The 21047-nt window shown below is 37.9% G+C and overlaps 1 non-coding gene across 1 annotated transcript; it reads right to left on the reverse strand.

Annotated features, from left to right (window-relative positions):
• Positions 1-16946: 16946 nt before the first annotated feature.
• Positions 16947-17053, reverse strand: LOC145603282 (small nucleolar RNA R71). The gene has a single exon (XR_014104798.1). It is a non-coding gene; the product is annotated as a small nucleolar RNA R71 (small nucleolar RNA).
• Positions 17054-21047: the final 3994 nt, after the last annotated feature.

Consider the following 21047-nt stretch of genomic DNA (forward strand, 5'->3'; position numbering starts at 1 on the left):
AGAAGATCCTTTCATCCTAGCAAGTCAGGCAAGCCAAGTCTTTTATATGATCGACCCATCGAACAAGAGAATGTCAGCAGTTATAGCACCAAAGCCTCGACATGTTGTTGATGATTTTGGCGAAGATAGTGTGTTGGATGATGGTTATGTTAGGAGAATGGAGCAAGGACACATTGAGGTTGATGTTACAGATGATATTTCAATATATGTTAGAGATGACCACAATGAAGGCGAGTGGGTTGAGAAAGAAAAAAAGGGGAAAAAGCGAAAGCGTGGACATAAATAGTCCTTATGTATTTGAGGTGTGTTTCAATTAATAGTTGGTAACTTTAATTTTTACGAGTCTTACTTTGTTCATGCATCTTGATTTAGATTTGTGTGCTTGTCAAAATCATTTTTCATTACCATCTATATATTCATATGTAATTAAGGTTATTGTTTTTATAGTATTTTATTTAATTTAAGTAACCAATTTGATTTTTTCTTTTTATCTTTGCAACAGGTTGATGGCTCGGAAAACAAAGCGAGTGCGTGAAACCGACAATTCTGACAACACCGAATGTGAGGAAGAAAGAGGTCGCACGGTGCTTAGAATGGTTGGGAAAGCTATCCATGCTGGCTCCAAAATACCTTTACAATGGCATCCAACCAAAAGAATCCCTATTGGAAGTCATAGGGGTCATTTTTCCACCTATATTGGTGTAGTTGTGCGTGAAAGAGTAAGTATCACATACAACAAGTGGTTAGATGTTCCACGAGCAGTCCTAGATCATTTGTATGACAATATCTCGGTAAGTAAACTGAGTTCATATGTTAAGTAAAAAAAAAAAAGTTTAAGGTTACTTTTGGTTATATACATACATATATATTATATATATATATATATACATATATATATATATATATATATATATATATATACATATATATATAACATATGACATTATATGAATGTAGAGGGGGTTTCATGTCCTTGAAGGTCACAAACGATGGATACTCCAACTGAATATGATAGTGTGTTTACCTGAAACAGAAAAATTGCAACTCCAACTGTATTAATCTCTAATCTAGCTCATTTAGACAACCATTGAACCCAGATGAGCAATGTATCTACAAAAACAAAATGACAAAAGACTGGTCAATATGCCAAACTAAATAGTGGCACCACTGTCATTCAGAAATTATACATGCCAGTTTCTGATAATAAAACATCCTGATGCATAAGTTTCTTGCTGATAATAAAACATCCTAATGCACAAGTATGTAACTGTACAACTGCTAGATTTATTTTCACCTAATTAATGTCACTAAATATAGTTCCAGCTTAGTGATAATTGCATGTCTGTGTTAGGTATATACCTTTTTCAAAGTAGTTTATTTTATGATTTTGTATTTTCACAATGTAGGAGAAAGATCTCGAAAAGCAAGGAATACACGTCTCAAACGTGCCTCGACATTTGACTTGGATTAAAGCTCATTCTCATGTCAAGAATGGAGTTCTGACCGTTGACAATCCTGCTGATAAAGAAATCCATGATGCAATAGTAAGTTAGCAAACAATCTGATGCAATTTCTTGGTGTTTTGGTAAACACTTGCATGTAATATAAGTTCCTTTTCGGCTAAAAATAGATACTAACCCTTTATGATCTTGACCTCATTTTACAGATTAGATTGGAGGCCCAAGTACAAAAAGGTGAAATAGTTGCTACAGGTCGAGATGATATTTTAGCAAGAGCTTTAAACAAACCAGAGCATGGAGGTTCTGTTAGGGCTGTTGGTTCAGGCATAACTAACAAGGAATACTTTGGATATAACAAACCAACCGCACCTAGCGAATTACATGCTAGAATGAATGTGATGAACTCAAGGATGGCAACAATGACCAAGCAGCAAAACTTTATAATTTCCTTCATGATGTCATGCTTAACCCAAGAGCAACTAGGAGCATTCATGGCTGGTGGTGCTCAGCAAGGTGTTTTTGGTGGCGATCTTGCAAATTCAGGTGGGCTGTTTGGTGGGGAGGCAGCTGGTTCGGGTGGTTTCCTTGGTGCTTTTGGGAACCATTTTGGTTCTGGTAACATCAGTGGTTCTAGTAGCCAAGGGGCAGCTGGAAATGGGTTGGATGCAGCTCATTTAGACAGCTCATTTGGTAATGTTGTCCCCCTTACACAACTCTTGATGGGAGGTATGGAAAGGCATGACGTTGAAGGGCATCACTTTGGACATGATTCACCTGTGGATTATTCTCACGAACAAGCCTACATTGAGCAAAGAATTGCGACAAACCCAGAACCTCATTACACAAAAAGCCCAATCATGGACCATTCTCAACTTCAGAACCTCGAGACAGCGGCAGAGGCAGAGGCATACCATGTTCCTTGGCCTGAGGTGAACCACATGAATCCAGTTGAGCATACTCCAATCCCCCCACATCAAAGTCAAGTTGTGAATACCAACAGCAACTATACATTTCCCGAGGTATTACCAGCTTGAATGTAAGGCTTTGTTTTCAAGTCTCATATAATGCTAAGGTTATTTAAGCGAGATTTCATGTTTGATATCTGGTTGAGCCTTTTGTTTTCAGGGATGGAGTGATTGCCGCTTGGCAATTGAGGGAAGCGACAAAGAGCTACAAGTTGTTGCTAACAGAAAAGTCTACATAGAAAACAACACAGAAGTTCTTAGTAATCATACCATGTCGTTGCCCCATGGTCATCGTCGAGTAACCATTACTGAAGATTTAATGCCTTCTGCTCCCTTGCCATGTCCCAATGATGAGTTGATCTTTGTTTTTCAAGCTAAGAAGGCTTTCACAGCTTGGCCAAATCATTTGATACTCCCCCCACAGGTAAAGGAGCAAATCTGCATTCTTTTGCTACTATGCTGTTGCTACTGCTTCTGCATTCTGCATTCTACTAATACTTTGCAAAAAAAAAAAAAAAATGGATAGTTTTTAAACTTATATGAATGCCAATACAAGAGTCAATTTGTTGATTTTCACAAATTTGTTGATATTCCCTTTTAGATTCATGTGCAAGTTTTCTTCTTCTAAAGCTTACATGCGTGTTATTTTTGTGTTAAACCATATTATTAAGGCGGATAAGCAAGTAGATAAGGAGTTGAATATGAACACACCATCCCCACGATCAACATCCTCCCGAGCATCAACCACTCGTAGCTATGCTGTTACCGACAAGGATCGTGAGATGGTAACGTCTACTTGGATGCGTGTTATGAGAAAAAAAGCTATGGGAATGCAAAAGACGGGTGATACCATCTCCATAACTATCTAAGAAAGCATGTTTCTTAACGAAAATGGTTTGGATGTTTCACTTGACTTTGAAGACTTGCTTGATTGGTGTTTCCAAAAGGAGGTCGGGGAATCGCAAATGACTGTTTTCATGAAGTAAGTTTCCATAGAGTTTCGTTTTTAATTCTAATGTTGATTTTTTTTGGCCCTTTAAATAATAATATTAATATGACTTCTCATGGGACTAGGCACCTAAAAGAACGATGTGAAAAAGAAGGTATCTCAGGAATGTATGGGTTTTGTGACTGTAATGTGCTTTCACCATTGACACCGACAACAGACGAGCAAGTTCGATCTAACTACTTAGCTCATGTTTTTGGAACCAATGAGGGGAAGAATGTTAATCAGTTATTCTTTGCTCCTTTTATTGATAAGTAAGTGTTCCTTTTTGTTTTAATGTGTTATGTTAAATCCACAAATTTTAATTGATACTATTATTTATTTCACAATGTCTAGTCTGCATTGGACGTTAGCGGTGATTAGTCCATGGAATGGGTTGGTGTATTGGTTAGATCCACTTGGAGCAGAAAACGAAATCAACTCATTTGCACAAAAAATCATCAATGAGTATGTATTACGTACTAAAATATTCATTTAATTAAATTGTGTTTTTCTTATTATCTAATAAAAATGATTTTGTAGGGGAATAATTAAATTCAGTATTAAGCATCGAAAAGATATCAAGAAAATTAAAAAATTCCCAAAATTGGGTGGAAGCAACCACGTGTAAGTTATTATTATTGTTAGCATATTTGATACTTAGTAGTGCAATAATAAAATCCAAAATTGTGTTCATGTTTATTTTTTTGTGACAGTGTCCTGTACAATCTGCATACACAAAGCACTGTGGATACTTTGTATGTCGCTATATGCTGGACATTATACAGAATAGAGTTTTATGGATTTCTGAGCAGGTATATCAAGTACATGTCATTTTACTTGGTATTATTTAAGCCTATATGTAAACCCCTATGTCTGCCCCTTCTTCTTGTGTTTCCTATATGTTGTTTGATTGTTGTTGTTGTTGATAATCAAATACCTTATTGGCCAATGTTTTGAATACACATACGTGCCTAGGAGGAACGTTTTACCTAATAAAAAAAAGAGGGAGTACATTGACAATGCTAGCTGCTGGCACTGATGCACGCAAAGGGCATCCAACAGCTTAGCTTCTGCAATGATTTCTTGTTGCTACTGTGGTTGCTTGTGCTTCAATAGGTGCTTGAAATTCAGCTCACATGAGTTAGTAAAATTGAAGTGTAGTTGGTGGTTAACTTTTTTTTTTAGCAAACATAGTAAAGTTGAAAGATAAATGAAGCGTAATGATTTGCAAACAATGAACATCATAGTGCATACTTTTTCACTTTGAAGAATGTCAGGTGTGTCACTGAGAACAGTTGTATTCTCTTCGACAACAACTATTAGAGGCTGCATGAAAATGTCCCAAAATTATGCATGAAAATGTTCTGTCACAGTACTTATTTTAGAGAATAATGCTCATGATCAGTATATATATAGTCAGTTCACTTGTATATTTTGGTCTTTGGACATATAAACATCAACTGGCCTGGGCAACTGAACTTTGGCAATATACTCATGCAATGATGAGCAGCTAGTCAATATAAACTGAACTTTGGCAATATACTCATGCAATGCTGCTATTGCCCTTTTCTTGATAACTGAGCTTAATAGCTGCTGCAGACAAACTGAACTACCCAGTAGGTTTAAACTTTGCTGCTGCTGCCCTTTTCTTGATTCTATGCTACTGTGCTGCTACTTCTTTTGTGCATACATAACCTAGCTAGCAAATTAGATTAGTGTTAGTCATGATACTATGTTATTAGTTAGCAAGAGTGATATGAATACATAACTCTTATGTAATTTTCTTTCTTTACTCATTTGGAAATCTAATTTGTTGTTATTTCATAATTATTATGCAATTATCTTTCTTTACTCATTTAGCAATGGCATATGTTGTAGATTTTTCCCAAAGACCCTTGCACATATTCTTCGGAAGATATTGACGAGATTAGAGACTTATGGATTCAATATGTTCTTGATCATGATGAGCCAGAAGAACCTTAGTGATCGGTGATTTCGGCATGATGAGTACAAAATTAGGTTAGGGTAGTCATAATACTTGACAAATCTCTACATTTTGTATTTTGATACATTGGCTATTAGATAGTGTACATATATTAGTACTGTGTTGGATATATATAGTTTGATGCATCTATATATATATATATATATATATATATATATATATATATATATATATATATATGTATATATATATATATATATATGTATATATATATATATATATATGTATATATATATATATATATATGTATATATATATATATATATATGTATATATATATATATATATATATATGTATATATATATATATATATATATGTATATATATATATATATATATATATACATATATATATACATATATATATATATATATATATATATATATATATATATATATATATTTGTATACATCTTAGATTTTGGAGTACAAATTTAGTTGTATGCATATATATTTTTTATGAATGCTATTTGTATGTATATATATATTAGCAGGTTCAAGGATTTTTGGTGCAATTTTATAATATGGAATAGGATGTATACAGGTTGTGGAAAAAAAAAAAAAAAGAAAATATACAGCTATTCAGGAAATTTTGGCGCAAATATATTAAATGCAGCAAGGGATTTAAAAATTCGATAAAAAAAAACAGGTATTGAGAGACCGGTTATCATTAAAAGTGGTCTCCACACATGCAATTCAAAAATGAAGCAGAGACCGCTTTTCTTTAAAAGTGGTCTAATTTTTTCAAAAAGAGAGACCACTTATCTTTAAAAGTGGTCTTAATTTTTGAAAAAGAGAGACCGCTTTTCTGACAAAAACGGTCTCTTACGCTTTTACAATATTAAAATATCAGCAGCCTAAAAAGACCGCTTTTCTTTGATAATAGGTCTTTTGTATTGCAATTTAAGACCGCTTATACACAAGCAGTCTCTTAGCCAAAGAGACTGCTTAGCTAGAGAATGCCTCTAAGGCAGTCTCTTTGGCTAATTTGGACAGGTCTCTTTGGCCGATTTTGTAGTAGGATCCTTTCTCCCTTTCCTGTTCTTCCTTTATCTATGGCTTTCCTTTTCTTTTCTTTTCTTTTATTTTTCTTTTCCCGTATTTTCTTTTGTTCTTGTCTTGGTATATGGTATGTTTTGAGGCTTTATTTTCACCCCTTTTTGCTTTTCTTATGAATTGGACTTTATACATCGGACTTTGGCTTTTGAATAAACTTCTTCCTAGGTAGTAAAGGTATGCACGGTTTGAGAGTATGCTCGGTTGACCCTAGGATAGGTGTATGCTAAGGTAGTTGGTTAGAGCTAGGAGGATCATGAAGTCGGATTCTACTTGTTTGTGGCATGCTTGGTAGTTGCTCCCTATAGTCAATTTGACACCACTAGTGAGTTTTTGCTACATCCATGTGAGGTTCTTTATTTTTCAAGCCTTCAACCTATTTTGAATGAGCGGCGTGGATCCTTGACTATCGCAGACCTAATCTAGAAAGATTGATCTATGAATCTTAAACCCGAGACCGAACCATCTAGGGAGGAGAAAGGCATCTTTTCGGGGTGGTAATTTTTACTTTTTAAGATAGTTTGTTTCATCTTTATTTTTGGGTTTACATTTTCCTTCTTGCAACCCATTTGAGCCTTATACCTTCTTTTCAAAGCCACATCTTTAGATCTTGAGCCTTTTGTTTCATTTTCTTTCTTTTCTTGGTTTTTGTGAAGGAATTGTTCATAATTGATGGAGTTTGTGGTGGAGAAATTGGGATATTTGGTTCCTTTGAATGCAAGTTTGTGTTGTGCATAATATGTGAATAATGGCTATTGAGTATGAGTAAAAGCCGTCAAAACTTAAAAAAGGCAAGGACAAATAAGTCCAAAGTTGAAAGAGCCGTCCAAAGTTAAAAGAGGCGAGGACAAAGCACTCTTAATCAAGAAGATACAAAAAATTGAAAAAGAGAAAAATTCAAAAGTATTTTGATGTGAATTAATCTACCTTTATATGCATTGAGGACAATGCTTCATTAAAGTTTGGGGGAGAAGCGTTTACGCTTTTTGTACATATTCTTGTGAGTATAGCTTTGAATAAGCTTGGGGGTGTTGTCGTTTTTGTTTGGTGATTTCTTGCTCATGATGTTGAGGATTGATCACCCTTTTAGTTCACTATTTAGGAAAACCGCCAAATTTTAAATTTTAGCCTACCCTCACCCTTTATGCCCTTACGTTATAACCTTTGGGAAAGCCTTGTTGACCTAGAGGTTGAGTCATCATTCGGGGGAGGGAATCATGGGTCATTGCCTAAGGAGAGGGGATGCATAGTCAAGATGTCGAGTAGCCTAAAATAATTTCTCTTTCGGTTCCTTCGCGGAAATATTGAGATGCTCACTAAGGGGAGATTTGAGACTAGTGGGGAGAACGTGGTATGATTGAATGGGATGAACGTGGATTGTGATGTCTAGTTCCTACGCTTAGCATACTCTATGTTTCAATCATTCTTGGAGATCTTGGAACGTTCATACCTTGATTGCTTGAGAATGATGTTCATTCACTTGTAGTGTAGACTCTTTGTAAGTCCAATTCGCATAGGTTTTGTTTTCCTTTTCCCTTTTCTTTCCTTTTTATGGTTTTGCCTCTCGGATGTTGGGGGAGAGTTATGGGTAAGCTCTTGGGATACCCTTATGAGAGCATCACTCGTCCCCTAGGGCGATCTAGGGGTTTAAATGGCTTGTCTTTAGTTGCTAAAATTGACCGTGATTCCTATGAAAGTGAGTTAGTGTACATTCCCATCTAGTGTCTTTCTTTTTCCTTTTGAATAAGCTTTTCATCCTTTCCTTGCTTGCTTTGTTTTGCTCGAGGATGAGCAAAAAGTTTAGTTTCGGGGAATTTGGTGAGTGTCATTTATGGCACTCAATTGGCTTCTTTTAGGATAAATTTCATGCTATTTCATAACTCTTTTCCTTAGTTTTGTTCCTTATTTCTTTAGTTTGTGCCTTCCTTAGTTAGTTTTCTATCTTTATTCTTTTCTTAGTTTATTTGGTCTTTTTCCCTTTTATTTGTTTGTTTTCGTTCATTTTTCAAGATGAGATCGTGTTCCAAGGATTCCCGAGCTTTCCTCTCATATTTCTCATCATGTTGGATGTCTCTTGCTTTCCATTTGGAGCTCAAGTTTGAAGGAATGCAAGGAGCAAGTTCATGAGTTGGTGCATGCATGCGGTGGGGGCACTATTTTGGTGTTGAACCCACCATGAAAGCCATTTCAAGACTGCCTACCTTAGTGTTCATCATCATCACCAAGTGGAGCGCACGAGGATGAGCAAGATCGAAGAGAGGAAGGGATGTTCTGTTCCTAGGTGCGAGCGCGCGCTTTGGCGCGGTCGTGCAACTTGGTGGCGTGGCCTCGCAGCCTGGTGGCGCGGGCGCGCCTCTCTGGGTCTCTTTATTTCCGTACCCATTTTCTCGCGGCCGCGCTTCCTTTGTTGCGACCGCGCCTTCCCGGGTTTCTTTTGGACGATCTAACTAACTCTCTTTTGTAATTTTGCTATATATAGTTTTTCCTTCTTTTTTTTAGAGAAAGAATCATTAGCGAAAGATTAGAGATTAATTAGAAGAACAATTAGAGAGGTTTTAAAGAGAGAAACTCTAGGTTTTTAGTGAGAGAATTTCATGGTGGATTGTTAATGATTGAAGCTAGCTACATTTCCTTTGATTTTGATCAAGTTTGTAAGAATTTCCTTTGCTTTAATTCAATAATTCAATCTTTAGTTTGATCTTTAGTTTGATTTCAATTGTTTTGTTGATTGTTCAAGTTTGATTGAAGTTTGATTGATTTGTGATTGATTTTAGCTTGTTTAATATGATCATGATGAATTTGTTGTTTAGCTTTGCTTTGATCTTGATTTCCATGGCTAGTGAGTAGTTTACTTGCTAGGGTGGTGGTAAAGCATATATGAGTAATGGATTGATGCTAATTAGGGATAATTGATGGAGTTGATGATGTGATTAAATTGGTTGATTGATCATGTGCATGTGTGTGATTGATTGAAGAGTAGCTAACTTCGATTGTTGCACTAGATTTCATTGTAAGTTAACATTGATACGAACTATTGATTTGTGGCTTGCATTTGTCGATTGAGGTGTCTTGTGACGTTCCTAGCTAGAGTTTCTCGTAGTTTACACTAGTTAGACCTCTAGGAAAATAGCTTGATATGCTCTTTTGATTGCATGATTGGTTTTCACTCACATCACTCGACTTAGTTATTTTAACCTCCCGATTAGTTAAATCCATTGCGACTATATGTGGATCCTAGCCCTTGTGCTTTATATACTTGACTCCAAACTCGTTTGCTCTAGTTGTCCTAACATTACACACCTTTACCATACTATTTTGGAATAGCTTGACTTTGAAAATAGAAGATTGGCCCCATTCCTTAGTGGTTCGACCCTCGACTTACCATTATACTTGTATAAGGGTGTGTTGAGAGACTATAAATTTTTTTGACCTTGGGTAGAGTTAGTTTCAACGACCTAGCTTAACCCTTCGTCAATCTTGCTATCGTTATTATGCTTTATTATTAAGCTTTATGATTATTATTATCGTTATTATCATGTTGCTTGATATATAATATTGTTATTGCTTGGTCACACCTTTTATGCATGTTTAAAGGGAATTTGTACTTGAAATCACGCCTAATAAGATGATTAATAATTCGGTTTAGGCTAATATGATTTTAATTCAAGTGATCGCCAATAATAGTTTTGTTTGTGCATTAATATTCAACCAACATAGATTAAAGGTATATGGTTAACCTAATGATTGCATGTTAGTCAGAAAGCGCACATGAATACAAGTAGAATAAAGTAGAGGCCTACTTTATAGGGCGGGTTCTTTCTCTTTTAGATTGGATTCATACCCTCATCCTCGAACCCTATTTGGTTCTGGACCTTTTAGAGTTAACGATTGATCATACACTTAAGCATGGTGGGGTCCATAGGGAAGGAAGCTAGAGCAAAAGAGTCGCCAACAAGTTTTAGGAACTTGTAAACCATTCCAGGGTGAAGGTTACACCCCTTAACGATCCATGAGATCGTCAACTCCAAAAGGTTTTGAACCAAATAGGGTTCGGGGACGAAGGTACGAATCCAATCTACAAAAGAAAGGACCCGCCCTATAAAATAGGCCTCTACTTTATTCTACCTTATTCATGTGCGCTTTTTGACTAACATGGAATCATTAAATTAACCATAAACCTGTTTATCTATGTTGGTTGATTTTTAATGCACAAATAAAACTATTATTGGCGATCACTTGAATTAAAATTATATTAGCCTAAACCAAATTATTAATTATCTTATTAGGCGTGATTTCAAGTACAAAAATCCCTTTAAACACGCATAAAAGTCGTGACCGAGCAATAACGACAATATATATATTAAGCAACATGATAATTATCAATCATAATAATCATAACCATAATCATAATCATAATAACAATCATAATAATAATCAATATCAACGCTAAAGAATAGTAATAATAGCAAGATCTTAGGCATGATACTAACAAGATTAATAACAAACCCTAGCAAGCAATAAAGATCAAAATTTTATCCCTAACATGATACTAGCATGCTATTAGAAAGAAGGAAAAGGCAACCCTAAACATGATACTAGAAAGCAATAAATAACATCCTAACATGATACTAGGAATTAATCGAACCTAAGCATGATATCTACATTGAAAATAAATAGGGAGTAAGCTAATGACTTACTTTGAAGCCTCGTACCTCTTTCTAACAACAAAATACACGCGTTAGTAAACATTAATAAAATATAAAATCAAAGAATTAAATTAAAGAATTGAAAGAAAGAGTTAAAAAGTTTATGCTGGATTTGGGACCAAACCCTCAGAAGGTATCAACCTTTCACGTCTAGGGCGAAGGCAAATTTGAACTTGGCTAGGTGTTTGAAGTGCTTGTGAATGCAGAATTGTGTTTGTGAGAAGCTAGTTTAGAAAGAGAGAGAGAGTATCAAGTATTCCTTGATGAAAGTTGATGATTGAAAACGGAGGTCCAGAGACCCTATTTATAAGAAAAATAGTCCGAAAATAGGTAGAATTTGATAAGGAATAAAACTCCACAATGTCGCCAGAATTCAACCTTGTCGCCAGGCGACAAGCCTGTCGTTTGGCGACAGCTTGGATTTTCACGCGCTTTCAACACGGAGTCCACTTGTCAACCAAATTTGATCCGTAGAGTCCGTACGAAGGCTAAAATCGAAATTTCACATAAAACAATATTTTATTCCAAGTAAAACTCATAAAAACTCAATTAGCAATCCTAATTCCATTTGGATTTAAGAGAACCTTCTAGAGAATTCTAGAAGACTATAATCAATCCTAATAGCTTTAGGAACGAATACTGACATTAGGCCCTGCTCTAGATCATTGGGCCGCATGTAAGGAACAAACTGGGCCTAGTTGAGTATTTTTGCCATAACTTCCTCAATATTCATCGGAATTGGGCTTATAATATATCGTTGGAAAGCTCTTTTCAAGCCCCATCCAAGTACACTGTTATTGGACCCTTATCATGGTCCAAACTAATCTTGATTGACTATTTTCATAAATTAGAGTTGGTTTTCGAAAACAGAAAGAAAGATTTTTAATAAAAACTAACCGCAACACTTGACTTTTCACACTTTCACTTCATTCGATTATGGTTCGACGTGAAAGGTACTCATCACTAGATTTGGTTTTGGGGAGACACAAATGGGTGTCTACAGAAGCCCCCGCTTTGACTGAGTTTGGAGAAACTTATGTTTCGAAAACAAAATTCAAAGTAGTGATAGGAATGGAGAATGATTTAGAACATTCTGCGATCCCAAATCATTCCTATAATGCCGAAACCTGCAAACTAGCGTTAGTTATACAGATAAAGAGAGTTAAGAAACGCGTATCTTGCACCGTCCAGCACACGTCTATGGAGTAACTGATTTGTTGCATTTTGTGACGACCTCCACAATGCCTCGTGAACGCCATCGTTGAAGGTAACATTACTTCTCTATCCTCAATATTTTTGGTGACAATCCTCCACAGTACCTCGGGAACATCACCGAAGGTGATCGTACCTCGTCATCTTCAAAATTGTGACATTACCTCGCCACGACAGTGCTTCACCGCTACAGACAATCTCCCCCATACCTCGGGACATCGTCGAAGGTGACCATGCCTCGCCATCTTCAGAGTTGTGGCATTACCTCGCCACGGCAGTACCTTGCCCCTGTAGACAATCTCCTCTCTACCTTGGGACATCGTCGAAGACCATTCTGCTTATTAATCCTTAATGCTGCTTGAATGTTGCTGTTGTAGATATTTGCTGAAATTGCTGCTGTGCCAATACGTTGGCGCACTCTGCTGTTTGTGAACCATTACTTTGGTTCCTGTGATGAGCCAATGCTTAGGCGCTTTAAGCTAAGTGAGACGATCATTTCTCAGGTCGATCACTTTCTGCGATTGTAATTGAGCCGATTACTAAATCATGTCAGTTGCTCATAGGGGCTAACTGGCGTACCAAGGAATCCAAACTGCTGCACGAGGTCCACATAATCGTAATATGGGGCCATATGATCTGTCGCCGCACCAGCGCACGCTGGAAGTACTTGTCGTCGCGCTTTCTGCTTGTCGCCAAGCGACAGCCTTGTTGTTTGGCGAGAGGGTCGGGTTTTTTTTAAATACCCCCCTTTCTTCTTCATTTTTTCGCTGCTGCTATTCTGTTTTTCGCTTTTGCTCAAAAACTTCAATCTTCTCGTTCTTGCTCATTTCTCAACCAAATTCGCTCAAACTTGTTGCAAATCAAAGATTACCATATCTAGTTTCCCGATCTATGTAAGTTTTACACAAACTCACCTCGATTTTTGCTGAATGTGCACATCTTTGTTCACAAATTTTTGAGACTTCAAACTTCAATCTTCTCGTTCTTGCTCATGTTCTTGCTTAATTTGCTTTGTTTGTTGAATTTTATGCCATGAATTTTCTTGATTGTATTTGTATATTGCCTTGGGAGAGTTTTGAGACTTGTTTGACTCAATTTGGTGGAGAAACAAGCGATTCACCATTGTTGGACCTCTTGAGGTCGTGAAGAACAATGTGACCCATTGTTTGCGTTTTTGCTAGTTTTCTTATACAATTTGTCACAATATTTGTCATAGTATTGCAAGAAATTGTTTAATTGCTCGAAAATGCATTTTATGCTATTTACGCTTGAATTGAATTTATGCTCTGTTTTAGTACTACGTACTCTATTTTTGCGAACATAGTATCATGCGGCTAGGCGAACCTTAGATACTATAAAGCCTTAATTTTTATTATTTTCATAATATAGCATGGTTAGACAACGCGGCTCTAGTTCTCGGTCGAGGGACACACGTCGGGAGGACGAGCCTATCGGCGAGGGTGAGGACCCTTCTACCAGACTTGGCCCTATCCCAGAGTGGGATGAGCACACTCTTTTCTTTTCTCCCGAGCAGCACCTTTCAGAGCGGGTGCAACGCGGGCTTGCCAGAGGGAGGACCCGCAGTAACGGCTCTGGAAACAACACCATTGGCGCACTGTACGACACGTATTTAAGTAGTGTCGAGACGTTGCCAGTGCAGTCCTATGGGTTGACTCCTCTTCTTCGGGCTACTCGATTCATGTACTCCTTCGAGGGGAGTAACCTTGTCGTTCGAGCTTTGGTGGAGTTCTTTTGGGACACCACCAATACCTTCTATTTTCCTTGGGTGATATGACGGTCACTCCTGCTAACTTTAGTCTTATCACGGGACTAGAGTTCCGTTCTGCTCCTTTGCCATTTGACGGTGATATCTCCGTCTATTCACCGATAGTTCTGGAGCTGTTGGGTCCGATTGTTGTTCGGGCCCATGCTGAAGCTAAACCGGGACAGCTTAGCACACGGTGCATCCGTCGTTCTACTTTGGTCGCAGCTTTTTAGGATGATGCGACCACTCGCGAGCAGCGGGTGCGCATCTTTGTTCTCATTTTGCTGTCAGGAACTTTTTCTCCTGACAAAGGTAGTCGAGTGCTCCTCTACTACCTGTGTGCTGTTCGCGACCTTCACTTGGTCGGGACATATGACTGGGCCAGGTTGGGCTATGCTAACTTTCTTCTCGGCCTGCGACGTTCCTATTGTCACAAGGCATTGGCTGGAGAGATTGTGCTTGCCAGCTTTTGAAGAGTAGTAGAGGTATACTTTTATTCCTTTCGAAGTTAGCCCTAGCCTTGTGCAAGCATTTGCTGACTTTCTTTGGTCTTTGAAGATTTGGCTCTACGAGTATTTTCCCTCACTTGCGCCGGCGAGACCTTGACCTCGCGAGCTCCCTATTAGCGCCGGTTGGGGAGGTCGCATTGGTTAGATCACTATTGCGCGTATTCGAGATCTGATCCTCTCGTACATTCTCGCGAACATTTGTCTATTGCTGCATGTTATAGGTATTTTTCGTTCATGCCTGTTTTGTAGGAGCCGGGTGTGGTATACCGGCCATGGACCGATTTGGCGATTCTCGCGTTGGCTTCGTAGTATACTACCAAGCGTCGTTACTTTCTAGGGACGTACGATGCTACGGTATATCTTTGCGAGAGTGTAGTTATTCAGCACTCCTCGGACATTTTCGTTGTCCCTGCTCACCCACCTTGACATATGTTGCATGAGGCGTTGATGCTAGATTCGGCGAGTAGGTCGTCTCCTGGCATTCCCTAGCGGTCTCACGTCCATCTGGGGCTGAGTTATGAAAAGAATCTGCTGCCCTTGCTAGCGCCGGTCCCTGTTTTGTTTGAGGAGGTAGCGGTATGCTTTTTACTCTTTTGTTTTTATTAGGTAGCCCCCAAGTGGATTTTAATAATTTGGATTTATTTTATCAGGCTGGATGATATGTCTATTTTATATAGTTATTTACCCCGTCCCTTGGTCATAATTAGTAGTGTTTTTGGCTCTTTCAAGCCACTTTTATTACTAATTGGTGTTGTCTAGTGTTTTCGTAATTTTAGTTGAGTTTTGTAGAAAATTGCGCTTTTAGAGCGTTTTCCCAGGCTTTCATGGAGCGACTACAGAAATTAAAGGAGCACGACCATCTTTGAAGCCCAAGACCGGTTAGAGTCATCAAGCTGATGATTAAGGGCTCGATAATTGGGATACCGAGGTATTTGGACCAAGTATGCAAGACCCAAAGAGGAGATCCTGATTGGGCCGAAGAATCGAGTACAATCGAAGTCCAAGCCTCGAGGAGAAGCAAGAGCCCGATCGGGAAAGCTTTGCTCGATCGGGCGTGGTGCGCAAGAATATGTTGGAGCGTGGCCAAAGGCGCGCCCGATCCGGTGAGCTGCTAGCTCGATCGGGCGCAACTGTTGAGAAGAGCAGTGCGAGAAAAAAGGCGCGCCCGATCGGGCAGTCTCTAGCCCGATCGGGCGCGTGTTTTTGGAGAAGACCCTTATTCGAGTAATTAGTTTCTAATTAGGAAGTTGTTTAATAAATTGATTAATAAATTGCGATAGCCTATAATTATGTTATTTTTGCAATGTTAATTATTGATTGTTATGTTTTATCCCAAAATATTAATTATTGGTGAACCTGTGACCCTAGGCCTTCTTATTATTAGTTTTTCTCCCTAAACTTGATCTTCGTAGTTAGTTCCCTTTTTATAACAACAAATTGGTTACTTTAATAATTTAGATTATATTAATTAATTAGGAATAGAAAGACCAGTTTCCTTGTGGATTTGACCCTACTTCCCTGTCTACATTATTTAGAGGACTTAGGTAATTACTTTTAATTAGGGGATACGGCTTTACCCTGTCAAAATTTGGCGGTGTTGCCGGGGAAACGGCATTATTTTTATTTTTGATTGTTTTTGTAGTCTAGATAATTTTTCTTTTGTCTCAAAGAACATTAGTTCTTTGACACAATTCTCATATTTGTCTTTTTAGTTCTTTGTTTATGCCCAGGTGTTCCAGATCAGGTTACATTCCATTCGATCCTGAGATCGAGCGCTCTTTCCATAGACAAACGAACCTTTATAGACAAATCCTGGCAGGTTCAGGGAGTAACGATAATCCTAGTGATTCACCATCTGATTCTAGTGATTCGGAAATTCTTTCAGATTCAGAATCAGAGATGAATGCACCTAAGAAGCTCAACGATTATTCGCAACCGTCCCTGACGGATTTTCCACACCTTTCCCCCAGACCAGATCTCAAGGAAGTCCAGTACGAGATCAAGCCCCAATTCATAACGATGTTAGAAAGAAAGCAATTCAGTGGAGCTAAGGGTGAAGATCCTAATCTTCACATTGTAGATTCTGTCAATACTACAATACTATTCGGCAGAATGGGGTTTCATAGGACCAGATCAGGGAGATTCTTTTTCCCTTTTCATTATGTGGAAAAGCTAAATTGTGGTTTAATGGTTTGAATAGAACTGCACTTGGTATTACTAACTGGGAGACTCTTGCTTTGAATTTTTATAACAAATATTACCCTGTAGAGAAAACAGCTTTATTAAGAAGTGCCATTCAGAATTTTGCCCAGGATCCAGATGAAGCATTATATGAGGCTTGGGAGAGATTCAAGGATCTGTAGAGGGAGTTTCCCCACCATAATTTGGCAAAGTGCCAGCTAATTCAAGCTTTTTACAAAGGATTTGGGAATGCATCTAGAACGATTCTAGACTTAGCAGCTAGTGGTAGATAAATGAATCTTAATGTTGATGATACATGTCAGGTTATTGAAGATATGGCGATACATAATTCCCAATATGGGAATTCTGAAGGCTATGCAAATAAAGGAAAACACCATGTTGATTCAGTATTCTTTTTGCAGGCCCAACTTACTTCTATTTGCCAGAAACTAGATAACCTTAGTACTAATGTCCCTAATTCTGTTGCTAATGTTTCTGCTGTTGCTAATAATTCTAATGAAGCTTTTTGTGAAAATTGTGGAATTGTAGGACATTGGGAGCAAGATTGCAAGAGCTCGAAGGAGCAAGTAAATGCCTTTCAAACCTATAGGCAAAACAACCCATACTCCAACACCTACAATCCTAAGTTCCGGAATCATCCATACCTATCCTATCGGAGCACCAATGTACAAAATCCTCCACCTCCACAACAACCACAACAAGCACCCCCTCCACAGCAGAAATACTACCACCCTCACTCTAACCAAAAAGCCCCTGCACAAACCCCTACTACATCTTCTGACCCTGCTCTGTTAGAAATTAGAGTGATGCTAACTAATATGCAAAAGCATATGGAGAGTAGAGTTCAACAGATTGATTGGATTATAGCACATAATAAAGTCATGGACACCCGAATAGCCCAACTATCTTCTACTCTACAGGCTTGCCAGTAGGGAGCCCTACCATCGCAGGGAATTCAACTTACGGATCATGCCAATGCAATTACCCTAAGGAGTGGTTCACACTACGATGGGCCTCCTATGCCCAAAGAGGATGAATCTGTTTCAATTAAAACTGCTAATCTTGATTCCGTTATACCTATTGTTCCTGCAGGGCTCTAGGGTAAAACTAACATTTCTGATAATGCATTGCAGGGTACAACTTCAGGGAAGGATGCTACTCAGGAGAAGAGTAGGGAACCACAATAACCAGTTATCAAACTACTATTCCTCAATCATCATTTGAAAACTAAATTGGATAAGCAGTTTGGTAAGTTTTTGGAGGTTATGAAAAATTTGCAGGTAACAGTTCCCTTTACAGAGCTGATTACACAGGTTCCTGCATATGCTAAACTTATGAAAGATATTCTGACTAGGAAAAGGGCCTTTAGTGAGGTAGAAACTGTAGCTTTTACATAAGAATGTAGTGCTTTATTGCAGAATAAATCTCCCCCTAAATTAAAGGACCCCGGTAGTTTTTCTATCCCTTGTCATTTTGGAAATGTCTTCATTGATAAAGCTTTGTGTGATTTGGGTGCTTCTGTTAGTGTCATGCCATCATCTGTATGTTCTAAATTAAATATGGGTGATTTAAAAGTTACTAATATAACTTTACAAATGGCAGATCGTTCTATAAAATATCCTTTAGGTATTTTAGAGGATGTCCCTGTTAGAGTTGGTAAATTTTTTATCCCTGTTGATTTTTTTGTTTTAGACATGGCTCAGGATACACAAATCCCCATTATATTAGGTAGGCCTTTTCTCCATACCGCAGGAGCCATTATTGATGTGAAAAATGGTAAACTAACCCTTTCTATTGGCGATGATAATATCACATTTAACATAGGGAAAGTTTTAAAAAGTCCTATGCTTGAAGAAAATTGTTATTTGATTGATGTTCTTGATATAATGGATGATATTTGTGAAGAAATCTTGCCACAGGTTCGTGCAAGGGATCCCTTGGAGGAAATTCTTTGTGGAAATTTATTTGCAGGTGACATGAGCATTTGGAGTAAGGAAGTGGATGACATAGAGAGAGCTCTTTCCAATAAGGAATTTGATAATGAAGAGTGTATGAAGGTAGTAAATTTGGTTTAGGAATCAAAACCTGCAGAGGTGAAGAAACCTAAACTAAAACCTCTCCTTCTCAATTAAAGTATGTTTTTCTTAATGAGCAGGAAATGTACCCTGTGATCATTAATACTGCACTTGATGACCCACAAACTTCCCAACTTCTAGAGGTTCTTATATCCCACAAAAGGGCAATAGGGTACAGTATTGATGATCTCAAGGGTATTAACCCTAATTTTTATATGCACAGGATACACCTAGAGGAAAATTACAAGCCATGTATTCAACCCTAGAGGAGGTTGCATCCTAACATGCATGAAGTAGTTAAGAAAGAGGTTATGAATTACTTGATGTAGGTATAATCTATCCTATTTCGGACTCTAAATGGGTAAGTCCTGTCCAGGTGGTTCCTAAAAAGGGTGGGATGACTATAATTAAAAATAATAAAAATGAATTAATTCTCACTAGAACTGTTACAGGATGGCGTATGTGCATTGACTATCGTAGATTAAATATCACCACTAAAAAGGACCACTTCCCCCTCCCCTTTATTGATCAAATGCTTGAGAGGTTAGCTAATCATAAGTTCTTTTTCTATTTGGATGGGTATTCGGGATTTTTCCAAATCCCTATTCACCCTGAAGATCAGAAAAAAAGACTACATTTACATGCCCTTATGGTACTTTTGCATATCGTAGAATGCCCTTTGGTTTATGTTATGCCCCTGCTACTTTTCAACGTTGCATGATGAGCATATTTTTTGATCTCATAGAGTCTATCATGGAAGTCTTTATGGATGATTTTAGCGTGTATGATTCTTCTTTTGATGCATGTTTAGTTAATCTCGCTAAATTTTGAAAAGATGTGAAGAATGCAATTTGGTCTTAAATTGGGAGAAATGTCACTTTATGGTGACAGAGGGAGTAGTTCTTGGTCATATTGTATCTAATAAGGGAATACAGGTAGATAAGACTAAGATTTCAGTGATTGAGCAATTACCTCCCCAGTTAATGTTAAGGGAGTTAGAAGTTTCTTAGGTCATGCGGGGTTTTATCATCGCTTTATCAAAGACTTTTCTAAAATTGCTAATCCACTAACCCAGCTTTTACTCAAGGATGCCCCCTTTATTTTTATTGACGAGTGTCTTGAGGCTTTCAACAGGATAAAGTAGGCTTTGATATCGGCACCCATCATATGTGCACCCGATTGGAATCTTCCTTTCGAAATCATGTGTGATGCAAGTGACTTTGCTTTAGGAGCCGTGCTTGGACAAAAGAAGAACAAAATTTTGCATGCTATTTATTATGCAAGTAAAACTTTGGATGAGGCTCAAGTCAACTATGCCACTACGGAGAAGGGGTTTCTTGCTGTTATTTATGCGTTAGAAAAATTTAGATCATATCTAGTTGGTTCTAAAGTTATTGTTTTTACTGACCATGCAGCTTTGAAGTACTTAATAGCCAAGGGGAAATCAAAGCCTAGGCTATTCCGTTGGGTTCTTTTGCTCCAGGATTTCAACATTGCAATAAAGGACAAAAAGGGTGCAGAGAACGTAGTGGCAGATCACTTGTCACGAATCAAGTATGATGAGGGTAAGGATTCTCTTCCTATTGATGATTCTTTCCCTGATGACAACCTGTATGCAGTTGTAAAGCAACACCCTTTGTATGCTGATTTTACAAATTATTTAGTGGGTGGTACTCTACCTCCTAACTTGTCCTACCAACAGATAAAGAAATTCCATTCTGATGTAAAGCATTATTTTTGGGATGATCCTTTTTTGTTTCGTGAGTGTGCAGATGGATTATTTCGCAGGTGTGTTCCCGAATGGGAAGTTCATGGCGTTCTTACTAGTTGTCATACTTCAACTTATGGAGGACATCATGGCCCCACCAAAACGGTGGCCAAGATTAATGAGTCGGATTTTTATTGGCCCACTATGTTTAAGGATGCTAACACTTTTGTGCAGGCTTGTGAGTCTTGCCAGAGGACTGGCAATATCTCGTGGAGGCATGAGATGCCCAAATATGGGATTCTTGAAGTAGTATTATTTGATGTTTGGGGTATTGACTATATAGGGTTGTTCCCATCTTCCAATGGGAATTTTTACATACTTGTAGCCGTCCATTA

Source organism: Chenopodium album, chromosome 21 (genome assembly GCF_948465745.1).
Source record: "Chenopodium album chromosome 21, dcCheAlbu1.1, whole genome shotgun sequence".
Taxonomy (NCBI): domain Eukaryota; kingdom Viridiplantae; phylum Streptophyta; class Magnoliopsida; order Caryophyllales; family Amaranthaceae; genus Chenopodium; species Chenopodium album.